Consider the following 13,395-nt stretch of genomic DNA (forward strand, 5'->3'; position numbering starts at 1 on the left):
ATTTAGTAATTGAGATTAAACATAATATAAATAAACATTTTTTCTTAAACTTTTTTATATGCTTTTTAAGAAAAAATTATAACAAAAATTTTAAGTTTAACAACAAATAATATATCAAATCTGACAATTTAATGGTTAACAACAAATAATATATACAAATGGGTGGTTTCGTACTTAATTCAATGTATTAGTTTCATGGTTGTTGAATGTTGAATCTATATTAAGATCTTAATGATCATCAAATATGTGGTTGAATAGAGTTCTGTGGCCTTTTAGGCTTCACCGTCAAAACAAATAATTTATAAATCCAAAACAATTCTGTATTATTCAAGAGTTTAGATTTAAGAATTTATAAATCCAAAACAGAGATAGGAATGCTTTCTATCTCATGCTTGTCTTGGTCGGGCATCATTATGTATAGGAAAGTTTGTTTGGGTCATGGCTTCACCAAAGAATCAAACTTTTTTCACTTTCTAAGATATTCACACACTCCTGTATGACCCTTTTCACACTTCTTTCTTCATAGGCAACAGCACTCCTTCATGTTATTAATTTGGTTTGATCATATTATTAATAGATAAATAATATATATATATATATATATATATATATAAAATCTAGAAAATAAAGTATTAGAGTTGATAAGTATTTTAAAATAATAAGATCGAGTATTTTAGTTTTAAAATAATTCAATAATATAAATAGAATTTCTTAAACTGGTCTCTAAACCCAATCCTTGAGTTACTCTCCCTTCTCTCTACCTTTTCTAATTCTTGAGTTATCTCTGTAAGACCCGTATTTTTGGATGGTGGGGGACATGGTGGGGACATGGTGGTCACCCACCTCTTTGACTATTAGAATGCAATCATTGGTATTGCATTATTACGGGGGGAGCTTTGCAAAAGGAGAGGGGGGCTCATTTTTGGCAGGAGGGAGAGCAGTCAGAGGAAGGGAACCCTTCCCTCCTTCCATTTTCAACCGTCCAAGAGCACCCAAGGGAAGCAGTACCAACTTCTGAAGGGCTGAGAGGAGGATCTGGTTGAGCATCTGGTGAGGGTGGAGTTCTTGCACCAAGAGCTGGGAGAGGAAGTGGAGAGCTGCTGAAGTTCTTGGGAGATCTTGAGCTGCACGTCTGGGAGGAGTTAGATCTCTATTTTTGCAAAGGAAGTCTTCAAGAGGTAAGGGGAGTTTGTTTTATTTCTTTGATTTTTAAGATAGTTGTGTTTGCTGCAAATCTGGGTAGGATTTGGGAAGAAGGGGATGAAGATAGGGGTTTCTGGGTTTTCTCTGGAACCTGCGTGATTCTGCAGAATTCTGCAGAATGCGCGAACGTTCAATTTTGGTGAAAATTGGACGTTCGTCCAATTGGTGCCCGACGGACGTCCAATTTCTGGACGTTCGGTAATTGTTCTGAGCGTCCGTCCAAATCAGCCAACTTAGAACGTTCGTCCAATTGGTGCTCGACCAAATAGTGGTCGGCCAAATTATAATGTGTAGAACGAGCGTTCGTTCAACTTGTGCACAGATCGGACAATTTAACCGTTCGGTCTTGCCTCCTCCAGTAACGAGCGTTACGTTCGTTCTGGGCTTGATCTGTGAGCGTCCGATTTTGTATTCTCGTGTAACGAGCGCAGCGTTCGTCCTTGAGTTAGTTAAATGTTAGACGTTCGTCAATGATATTTATCCAGTGAATGAGAGATGTTGGACTTTGTACTTAGTTTATTATTCGCATTGTGCAAATTGTGAGCGTTCGTTATCAATTGATATTCTAGGTTTCAACTTGAGCGTTCGTCCCTAAATTGGCATCCACTATAAGTAATCTTGGGTGTTCGGTGTTGAGTATTAGTGATTGTAGTAGTTCGTCCTTAATATGGATTTTTAGGGTTGAATCCTGAACGTTCGGTTTCTATGATATAAGTGAACGTTCGACAATCGGTATTCGTATAATAGCGATTATAACTATCGGTTTTAATTTGGTAGTCTCAGACCGTGATCCGTAGCGTTCGGTTTTGATAATAGTAACCGTTCGGATTGATGAGGTATTCTCAGGTTTAGTAAGTGAGCGTTCGATTACTGGGAATAGGTGAGCATTCGGTTAAGGGTTAGAAGTGAGCGTTCGGTTAATGGTTATAAATGAACGTTCGGTTTTTGGTATAAGTGAGCGTTCGGTTTTAAGTGTTCGGTGTGGATCTTGGACGTTCGTCCTCGGTTTTAGTAGCGTTCGTCCTTGTCTTTCTGAGCGTTCGTCCTTGGCTCTGGCAGCGTTCGGCCTTGGTTTTTGGGAGTGTTCGTCCTTGGCTCTGGGAGCGTTCGGCCTTGGTTTTGGGGAGCGTTCGTCCTTGATTTGTGAACGTTCGTCCTTGGTTTGTGAGCGTTCGTCCTTGGTCTGTGAGCGTTCGTCCTTGGAGCTCGATTAGGTTTGGTGTTTATCGGCAGCGTTCGGCCTTTTATGAGGATTGATTTCAGAACGTTCGTTCAGACAGTATCAGAGTTGGAAATAACGTTCGGCAATGCATGAATCCGTGGGAGTATTTTGAAGCAATTATTGAGAATTGTGGGTTATTTCCTTGATCCAATATTGGTTTAGTTATACATATTATTGAGAATATGTATGACTTCGTGATTGAGCACGTATATTCTAGTTATACATATTATTGAGAATATGTATGACTTCGTGATTGAGCACGTATATTCTAGTTATACATATTATTGAGAATATGTATGACTTCGTGATTGAGCACGTATATTCTAGTTATACATATTATTGAGAATATGTATGACTTCGTGATTGAGCACGTTTATTCTAGTTATACATATTATTGAGAATATGTATGACTTCGTGATTGAGCACGTTTATTCGGTTGGAGGTGGTACATACACTATGTTATTTACTTGTAACTTCGTCGGTCTTTTTAGCATTTTTGCTAGTCTCACGCGTGAGACGGAGATTCGAGTGTCACCTTCTTCTGCGCGAGGAGGTGAATGTCTCGCCCACTGACTTCGGCTCGTGTTGAGTATAGTGCATCGTTACGCGTAGTATCGATGTTTTTACTCGTTAGTCCTTGATGAGTCGGGGAGATAGGTCTGAAGTCGCGATGGATGACGGCTCGAGTCGCCTGTTATTGAGAGCAGGTTATGACGACGAATTATAAGTAAACGACATCAGTTTATGAAAGACTAGTCTGCAGAGTCATGTGAGTCGATTTATCATGGGGATTGTTATAGTATTTGTAGTGGGTTTATAATGTGATAATTCTGGTTATTCATCTGCATGTTGTGGCTGTGGCTTCTAACTGTGATAGTCGTACAGATACGGGAGAGATGGTAGTGCAGATAAAGTTGGATTTGGAATACTTTGAGAGAGAGACGGGAAGTAAAACTTGTTGGATCTATAGGTAGTAACGAGCGTTCTTACTAACGACGTTCGGTCTTCGTGTTATTTATTTTCTGGTAGCGAGTGTTATTAGGTAACAGTTGATCTTGATGTTAGTGGATCTGAGGTAGCTAGCGTCCGATCTTAATTTGGTAACCTGAGGTTTAGTTTGATTACGTTCGGTCAGTACTGAGGTGTTCAGCAGAGTACTCTAGGTGTTTAACCCAGACTCAAGCGTTCTTTATTATAGTGTTCTGTCTCGTAGCGATGGTTCTTAGGGAATGATCTTTATTGGTGATGTTGCTCTGAGGATGTAATCTTTTATAGGGAGTGACCAGCCTTGATAGTCGTTGAGGTAACAATCGATTAATAAATAGTGATTAGTTGTGATGATGCATGATTCAGGAAGTGATCATTCATAGGTAATGCTCGGGTCGGATGATGATTGTCTCAGGTAAGGATCATTAATAGTTAGTGGTTGTACGTAGGGAACATCCGGTCTCGATGAGGTTACCCTCAGATAGAATTAAATCCAGTAAAGTGATCAATTAAGTGTTCGTCTGAAGGGTACTTAATCTGTGGTGTGCGAGATTTGATCTTTGAGCAATCGTTCGAATAGTGTTCGAAATAATAGTAATTGTTCTAGTAGAGTACACTGTCTTAACGTGAAGTCTAAGCACTTGATCTTAATCAGCGTTTGATCTTTTGGTATTCAACCTAATGGTATTCGGTATAATAGCGTTGATGTTTAGTTTCGAGCTTAATTGATCAATCTTAATGTTCGTATAAACAGTATCCGATGTGATATAAGTTCGTTGATTTATCGTTTGATTCAGTAATGATATGATATCTGGGTATGTATTGAGGTTGAGTGCACTGTAGTAGGATGTCTTGATCTGTGGTTGATTGTGGATATATTGAGGGGACTAAGAATGAAATCACAAGTGGGGCACCTTCCATTGATTTGCTCATCAATATATCATCCGGATGAGAGTCTATTGTGTACTGGATTAATTATTAGGTATTATGGGATGAGTGTCCAACAGGAATTGTGGTACGTTGGTTTGAGGATGTCTGATTTAATTATCATATGATATTTGTGTTGAAATAACTATGCAAGTTTTATAAATGATGTGTTTCAGGTTAGCTCACCCTTACTTTGCTTGTTTGTGCATGTGAATGCGATGATCGTATAATGTGTGATGTTATACGGGAGCAGTTGAAGGATTGTCACGTGATCCTGTGCAAATAAAGAGATGGAAGATCAAATTAGAAGGATTCAATGTTAACTTTGCAGTTGCGTCAGAGCTTAAAACTGATGTATAGATTTTAGTTGATGTTCGGGATGTTATGTATTATTACAACATTTAAGTTTTGATTTTTTTTTATTTTTGGGTGAATTTTTTTTTTTTTTTTTGGGATGTTACAATAATGGTATCAAAGCAGTTCATCCTTAGGATGACCTCTGTGTTGTGGGTTTGCCGTGTCTTCGCTGTGAAGAATTTAGTGTAAATGGTTTGATTTACCACTTCCTCCGTGTCTATATAGTAAGGTGTGTATCTAACTAGATGTTTTGAGAACAGAAAACGTCTTGATAAGAGTAATGAGGGTGCACACTCATGACTTTTACCATAGACGATTTTCCTTTCTTAATTCTGAAGGTTAGAGTTAAGGAAATGTTAGAGTTTTAGTGGTGTTTCCTGTAGTAATTCGTGTCTTGTCCTTGCTTTTGTGGTAGTCTAATGTGCTCGATAGTAGTAGAGGAATGCATATTCAAGGACAACTTGAGTTGTATACCTTATTAGAATTGGTTTAAGCCTTTGAGACAAGTTCTTGCCGCGAAGATAGGAGTTAGAAGACTTAAAGTTAAGCTTCGGAGGGCGAGTGAAGATATTGGAGTTTTGGGAGTAAGGTTATGGGTGATGAAAATTTCCAGAAAATCAAGTCATAAGGTCATATGTTGTACATTCTCAAGAAGTTCAGAGGATAGATTAAGGGAAGCTGTTGATAAGCATGGGTGTAGCAAGGTTTGGGAAATGAGTTGGGTTTAGTATATCAGTAACGTCAACAGTCAGAAGAAAAGGACGTGTTGGCAAGAAACGGGGTGACGCTGTGAGAGTTTGGTAACATGAACCTAGGTATTAGTGATGGTTGGAATCTGAATAAGAAAATGGTGGATGACCTAAAATTTAAGTTAAGAAAGGTTTGATCATAGGCTAAGATGAAAGGTTTCAAACGATGAAGACAAATGTATGTTTCTGTCGATCAGTGTTTTAAGGCAAGACCTCCTAGAAAATGATAGTTGCTTCTTAGTGTTATCACCCATGGAAGCGACTCAAGCTTCAGATCTTGCGGCGCAGGAGGATTCGGAGTGTAAACTTCGCGGTCGTGAATGATTTCTTAGATGTTTTCCTGAAGAAGTTTCTGGTTTCCTCCTTCACGAGAGCATGAAGATCATTTTAGGTAAGTGTTTAAGGTTGAGAGTATGCAATCCAGAAAGGATTTGTCATTTGAAGTGCAATCAGTAAGGATCGAGGACGATCTGTTAAACGATTTAAGGTCATCTGGAATGGTATAACAGGCAACTCTACCTGGAGGTTAGAGGATGAGATGAGAGAAACTTACCTCGACTAGTTCCGATAAGCTTAATTTTCGAGGACGAAAATTTTTGTTGTTGGGGAGAATGTAAGACCCGTATTTTTGGATGGTGGGGGACATGGTGGGGACATGGTGGTCACCCACCTCTTTGACTATTAGAATGCAATCATTGGTATTGCATTATTACGGGGGGAGCTTTGCAAAAGGAGAGGGGGGCTCATTTTTGGCAGGAGGGAGAGCAGTCAGAGGAAGGGAACCCTTCCCTCCTTCCATTTTCAACCGTCCAAGAGCACCCAAGGGAAGCAGTACCAACTTCTGAAGGGCTGAGAGGAGGATCTGGTTGAGCATCTGGTGAGGGTGGAGTTCTTGCACCAAGAGCTGGGAGAGGAAGTGGAGAGCTGCTGAAGTTCTTGGGAGATCTTGAGCTGCACGTCTGGGAGGAGTTAGATCTCTATTTTTGCAAAGGAAGTCTTCAAGAGGTAAGGGGAGTTTGTTTTATTTCTTTGATTTTTAAGATAGTTGTGTTTGCTGCAAATCTGGGTAGGATTTGGGAAGAAGGGGATGAAGATAGGGGTTTCTGGGTTTTCTCTGGAACCTGCGTGATTCTGCAGAATTCTGCAGAATGCGCGAACGTTCAATTTTGGTGAAAATTGGACGTTCGTCCAATTGGTGCCCGACGGACGTCCAATTTCTGGACGTTCGGTAATTGTTCTGAGCGTCCGTCCAAATCAGCCAACTTAGAACGTTCGTCCAATTGGTGCTCGACCAAATAGTGGTCGGCCAAATTATAATGTGTAGAACGAGCGTTCGTTCAACTTGTGCACAGATCGGACAATTTAACCGTTCGGTCTTGCCTCCTCCACTAACGAGCGTTACGTTCGTTCTGGGCTTGATCTGTGAGCGTCCGATTTTGTATTCTCGTGTAACGAGCGCAGCGTTCGTCCTTGAGTTAGTTAAATGTTAGACGTTCGACAATGATATTTATCCAGTGAATGAGAGATGTTGGACTTCGTACTTAGTTTATTATTCGCATTGTGCAAATTGTGAGCGTTCGTTATCAATTGATATTCTAGGTTTCAACTTGAGCGTTCGTCCCTAAATTGGCATCCACTATAAGTAATCTTGGGCGTTCGGTGTTGAGTATTAGTGATTGTAGTAGTTCGTCCTTAATATGGATTTTTAGGGTTGAATCCTGAACGTTCGGTTTCTATGATATAAGTGAACGTTCGACAATCGGTATTCGTATAATAGCGATTATAACTATCGGTTTTAATTTGGTAGTCTCAGACTGTGATCCGTAGCGTTCGGTTTTGATAATAGTAACCGTTCGGATTGATGAGGTATTCTCAGGTTTAGTAAGTGAGCGTTCGATTACTGGGAATAGGTGAGCATTCGGTTAAGGGTTAGAAGTGAGCGTTCGGTTAATGGTTATAAATGAACGTTCGGTTTTTGGTATAAGTGAGCGTTCGGTTTTAAGTGTTCGGTGTGGATCTTGGACGTTCGTCCTCGGTTTTAGTAGCGTTCGTCCTTGTCTTTCTGAGCGTTCGTCCTTGGCTCTGGCAGCGTTCGGCCTTGGTTTTTGGGAGTGTTCGTCCTTGGCTCTGGGAGCGTTCGGCCTTGGTTTTGGGGAGCGTTCGTCCTTGATTTGTGAACGTTCGTCCTTGGTTTGTGAGCGTTCGTCCTTGGTCTGTGAGCGTTCGTCCTTGGAGCTCGATTAGGTTTGGTGTTTATCGGCAGCGTTCGGCCTTTTATGAGGATTGATTTCAGAACGTTCGTTCAGACAGTATCAGAGTTGGAAATAACGTTCGGCAATGCATGAATCCGTGGGAGTATTTTGAAGCAATTATTGAGAATTGTGGGTTATTTCCTTGATCCAATATTGGTTTAGTTATACATATTATTGAGAATATGTATGACTTCGTGATTGAGCACGTATATTCTAGTTATACATATATTATTGAGAATATGTATGACTTCGTGATTGAGCACGTATATTCTAGTTATACATATTATTGAGAATATGTATGACTTCGTGATTGAGCACGTATATTCTAGTTATACATATTATTGAGAATATGTATGACTTCGTGATTGAGCACGTTTATTCTAGTTATACATATTATTGAGAATATGTATGACTTCGTGATTGAGCACGTTTATTCGGTTGGAGGTGGTACATACACTACGTTATTTACTTGTAACTTCGTCGGTCTTTTTAGCATTTTTGCTAGTCTCACGCGTGAGACGAAGATTCGAGTGTCACCTTCTTCTGCGCGAGGAGGTGAATGTCTCGCCCACTGACTTCGGCTCGTGTTGAGTATAGTGCATCGTTACGCGTAGTATCGATGTTTTTACTCGTTAGTCCTTGAGGAGTCGGGGAGATAGGTCTGAAGTCACGATGGATGACGGCTCGAGTCGCCTGTTATTGAGAGCAGGTTATGACGACGAATTATAAGTAAACGACATCAGTTTATGAAAGACTAGTCTGCAGAGTCATGTGAGTCGATTTATCATGGGGATTGTTATAGTATTTGTAGTGGGTTTATAATGTGATAATTCTGGTTATTCATCTGCATGTTGTGGCTGTGGCTTCTAACTGTGATAGTCGTACAGATACGGGAGAGATGGTAGTGCAGATAAAGTTGGATTTGGAATACTTTGAGAGAGAGACGGGAAGTAAAACTTGTTGGATCTATAGGTAGTAACGAGCGTTCTTACTAACGACGTTCGGTCTTCGTGTTATTTATTTTCTGGTAGCGAGTGTTATTAGGTAACAGTTGATCTTGATGTTAGTGGATCTGAGGTAGCTAGCGTCCGATCTTAATTTGGTAACCTGAGGTTTAGTTTGATTACGTTCGGTCAGTACTGAGGTGTTCAGCAGAGTACTCTAGGTGTTTAACCCAGACTCAAGCGTTCTTTATTATAGTGTTCTGTCTCGTAGCGATGGTTCTTAGGGAATGATCTTTATTGGTGATGTTGCTCTGAGGATGTAATCTTTTATAGGGAGTGACCAGCCTTGATAGTCGTTGAGGTAACAATCGATTAATAAATAGTGATTAGTTGTGATGATGCATGATTCAGGAAGTGATCATTCATAGGTAATGCTCGGGTCGGATGATGATTGTCTCAGGTAAGGATCATTAATAGTTAGTGGTTGTACGTAGGGAACATCCGGTCTCGATGAGGTTACCCTCAGATAGAATTAAATCCAGTAAAGTGATCAATTAAGTGTTCGTCTGAAGGGTACTTAATCTGTGGTGTGCGAGATTTGATCTTTGAGCAATCGTTCGAATAGTGTTCGAAATAATAGTAATTGTTCTAGTAGAGTACACTGTCTTAACGTGAAGTCTAAGCACTTGATCTTAATCAGCGTTTGATCTTTTGGTATTCAACCTAATGGTATTCGGTATAATAGCGTTGATGTTTAGTTTCGAGCTTAATTGATCAATCTTAATGTTCGTATAAACAGTATCCGATGTGATATAAGTTCGTTGATTTATCGTTTGATTCAGTAATGATATGATATCTGGGTATGTATTGAGGTTGAGTGCACTGTAGTAGGATGTCTTGATCTGTGGTTGATTGTGGATATATTGAGGGGACTAAGAATGAAATCACAAGTGGGGCACCTTCCATTGATTTGCTCATCAATATATCATCCGGATGAGAGTCTATTGTGTACTGGATTAATTATTAGGTATTATGGGATGAGTGTCCAACAGGAATTGTGGTACGTTGGTTTGAGGATGTCTGATTTAATTATCATATGATATTTGTGTTGAAATAACTATGCAAGTTTTATAAATGATGTGTTTCAGGTTAGCTCACCCTTACTTTGCTTGTTTGTGCATGTGAATGCGATGATCGTATAATGTGTGATGTTATACGGGAGCAGTTGAAGGATTGTCACGTGATCCTGTGCAAATAAAGAGATGGAAGATCAAATTAGAAGGATTCAATGTTATCTTTGCAGTTGCGTCTGAGCTTAAAACTGATGTATAGATTTTAGTTGATGTTCGGGATGTTATGTATTATTACAACATTTAAGTTTTGATTTTTTTTTAATTTTGGGTAATTTTTTTTTTTTGGGATGTTACAGTAATGGTATCAGAGCAGTTCATCCTTAGGATGACCTCTGTGTTGTGGGTTTACCGTGTCTTCGCTGTGAAGAATTTAGTGTAAATGGTTTGATTTACCACTTCCTCCGTGTCTATATAGTAAGGTGTGTATCTAACTAGATGTTTTGAGAACAGAAAACGTCTTGATAAGAGTAATGAGGGTGCACACTCATGACTTTTACCATAGACGATTTTCCTTTCTTAATTCTGAAGGTTAGAGTTAAGGAAAGGTTAGAGTTTTAGTGGTGTTTCCTGTAGTAATTCGTGTCTTGTCCTTGCTTTTGTGGTAGTCTAATGTGCTCGATAGTAGTAGAGGAATGCATATTCAAGGACAACTTGAGTTGTATACCTTATTAGAATTGGTTTAAGCCTTTGAGACAAGTTCTTGCCGCGAAGATAGGAGTTAGAAGACTTAAAGTTAAGCTTCGGAGGGCGAGTGAAGATATTGGAGTTTTGGGAGTAAGGTTATGGGTGATGAAAATTTCCAGAAAATCAAGTCATAAGGTCATATGTTGTACATTCTCAAGAAGTTCAGAGGATAGATTAAGGGAAGCTGTTGATAAGCATGGGTGTAGCAAGGTTTGGGAAATGAGTTGGGTTTAGTATATCAGTAACGTCAACAGTCAGAAGAAAAGGACGTGTTGGCAAGAAACGGGGTGACGCTGTGAGAGTTTGGTAACATGAACCTAGGTATTAGTGATGGTTGGAATCTGAATAAGAAAATGGTGGATGACCTAAAATTTAAGTTAAGAAAGGTTTGATCATAGGCTAAGATGAAAGGTTTCAAACGATGAAGACAAATGTATGTTTCTGTCGATCAGTGTTTTAAGGCAAGACCTCCTAGAAAATGATAGTTGCTTCTTAGTGTTATCACCCATGGAAGCGACTCAAGCTTCAGATCTTGCGGCGCAGGAGGATTCGGAGTGTAAACTTCGCGGTCGTGAATGATTTCTTAGATGTTTTCCTGAAGAAGTTTCTGGTTTCCTCCTTCACGAGAGCATGAAGATCATTTTAGGTAAGTGTTTAAGGTTGAGAGTATGCAATCCAGAAAGGATTTGTCATTTGAAGTGCAATCAGTAAGGATCGAGGACGATCTGTTAAACGATTTAAGGTCATCTGGAATGGTATAACAGGCAACTCTACCTGGAGGTTAGAGGATGAGATGAGAGAAACTTACCTCGACTAGTTCCGATAAGCTTAATTTTCGAGGACGAAAATTTTTGTTGTTGGGGAGAATGTAAGACCCGTATTTTTGGATGGTGGGGGACATGGTGGGGACATGGTGGTCACCCACCTCTTTGACTATTAGAATGCAATCATTGGTATTGCATTATTACGGGGGGAGCTTTGCAAAAGGAGAGGGGGGCTCATTTTTGGCAGGAGGGAGAGCAGTCAGAGGAAGGGAACCCTTCCCTCCTTCCATTTTCAACCGTCCAAGAGCACCCAAGGGAAGCAGTACCAACTTCTGAAGGGCTGAGAGGAGGATCTGGTTGAGCATCTGGTGAGGGTGGAGTTCTTGCACCAAGAGCTGGGAGAGGAAGTGGAGAGCTGCTGAAGTTCTTGGGAGATCTTGAGCTGCACGTCTGGGAGGAGTTAGATCTCTATTTTTGCAAAGGAAGTCTTCAAGAGGTAAGGGGAGTTTGTTTTATTTCTTTGATTTTTAAGATAGTTGTGTTTGCTGCAAATCTGGGTAGGATTTGGGAAGAAGGGGATGAAGATAGGGGTTTCTGGGTTTTCTCTGGAACCTGCGTGATTCTGCAGAATTCTGCAGAATGCGCGAACGTTCAATTTTGGTGAAAATTGGACGTTCGTCCAATTGGTGCCCGACGGACGTCCAATTTCTGGACGTTCGGTAATTGTTCTGAGCGTCCGTCCAAATCAGCCAACTTAGAACGTTCGTCCAATTGGTGCTCGACCAAATAGTGGTCGGCCAAATTATAATGTGTAGAACGAGCGTTCGTTCAACTTGTGCACAGATCGGACAATTTAACTGTTCGGTCTTGCCTCCTCCAGTAACGAGCGTTACGTTCGTTCTGGGCTTGATCTGTGAGCGTCCGATTTTGTATTCTCGTGTAACGAGCGCAGCGTTCGTCCTTGAGTTAGTTAAATGTTAGACGTTCGACAATGATATTTATCCAGTGAATGAGAGATGTTGGACTTCGTACTTAGTTTATTATTCGCATTGTGCAAATTGTGAGCGTTCGTTATCAATTGATATTCTAGGTTTCAACTTGAGCGTTCGTCCCTAAATTGGCATCCACTATAAGTAATCTTGGGCGTTCGGTGTTGAGTATTAGTGATTGTAGTAGTTCGTCCTTAATATGGATTTTTAGGGTTGAATCCTGAACGTTCGGTTTCTATGATATAAGTGAACGTTCGACAATCGGTATTCGTATAATAGCGATTATAACTATCGGTTTTAATTTGGTAGTCTCAGACTGTGATCCGTAGCGTTCGGTTTTGATAATAGTAACCGTTCGGATTGATGAGGTATTCTCAGGTTTAGTAAGTGAGCGTTCGATTACTGGGAATAGGTGAGCATTCGGTTAAGGGTTAGAAGTGAGCGTTCGGTTAATGGTTATAAATGAACGTTCGGTTTTTGGTATAAGTGAGCGTTCGGTTTTAAGTGTTCGGTGTGGATCTTGGACGTTCGTCCTCGGTTTTAGTAGCGTTCGTCCTTGTCTTTCTGAGCGTTCGTCCTTGGCTCTGGCAGCGTTCGACCTTGGTTTTTGGGAGTGTTCGTCCTTGGCTCTGGGAGCGTTCGGCCTTGGTTTTGGGGAGCGTTCGTCCTTGATTTGTGAACGTTCGTCCTTGGTTTGTGAGCGTTCGTCCTTGGTCTGTGAGCGTTCGTCCTTGGAGCTCGATTAGGTTTGGTGTTTATCGGCAGCGTTCGGCCTTTTATGAGGATTGATTTCAGAACGTTCGTTCAGATAGTATCAGAGTTGGAAATAACGTTCGGCAATGCATGAATCCGTGGGAGTATTTTGAAGCAATTATTGAGAATTGTGGGTTATTTCCTTGATCCAATATTGGTTTAGTTATACATATTATTGAGAATATGTATGACTTCGTGATTGAGCACGTATATTCTAGTTATACATATTATTGAGAATATGTATGACTTCGTGATTGAGCACGTATATTCTAGTTATACATATTATTGAGAATATGTATGACTTCGTGATTGAGCACGTATATTCTAGTTATACATATTATTGAGAATATGTATGACTTCGTGATTGAGCACGTTTATTCTAGTTATACATATTATTGAGAATATGTATGACTTCGTGATTGAGCACGTTT

This window comes from Vigna umbellata, chromosome 4, assembly GCF_029865625.1.
Source record: "Vigna umbellata cultivar VRB3 chromosome 4, Vumbellata_1.0, whole genome shotgun sequence".
NCBI classification, from domain to species: Eukaryota; Viridiplantae; Streptophyta; class Magnoliopsida; order Fabales; family Fabaceae; genus Vigna; species Vigna umbellata.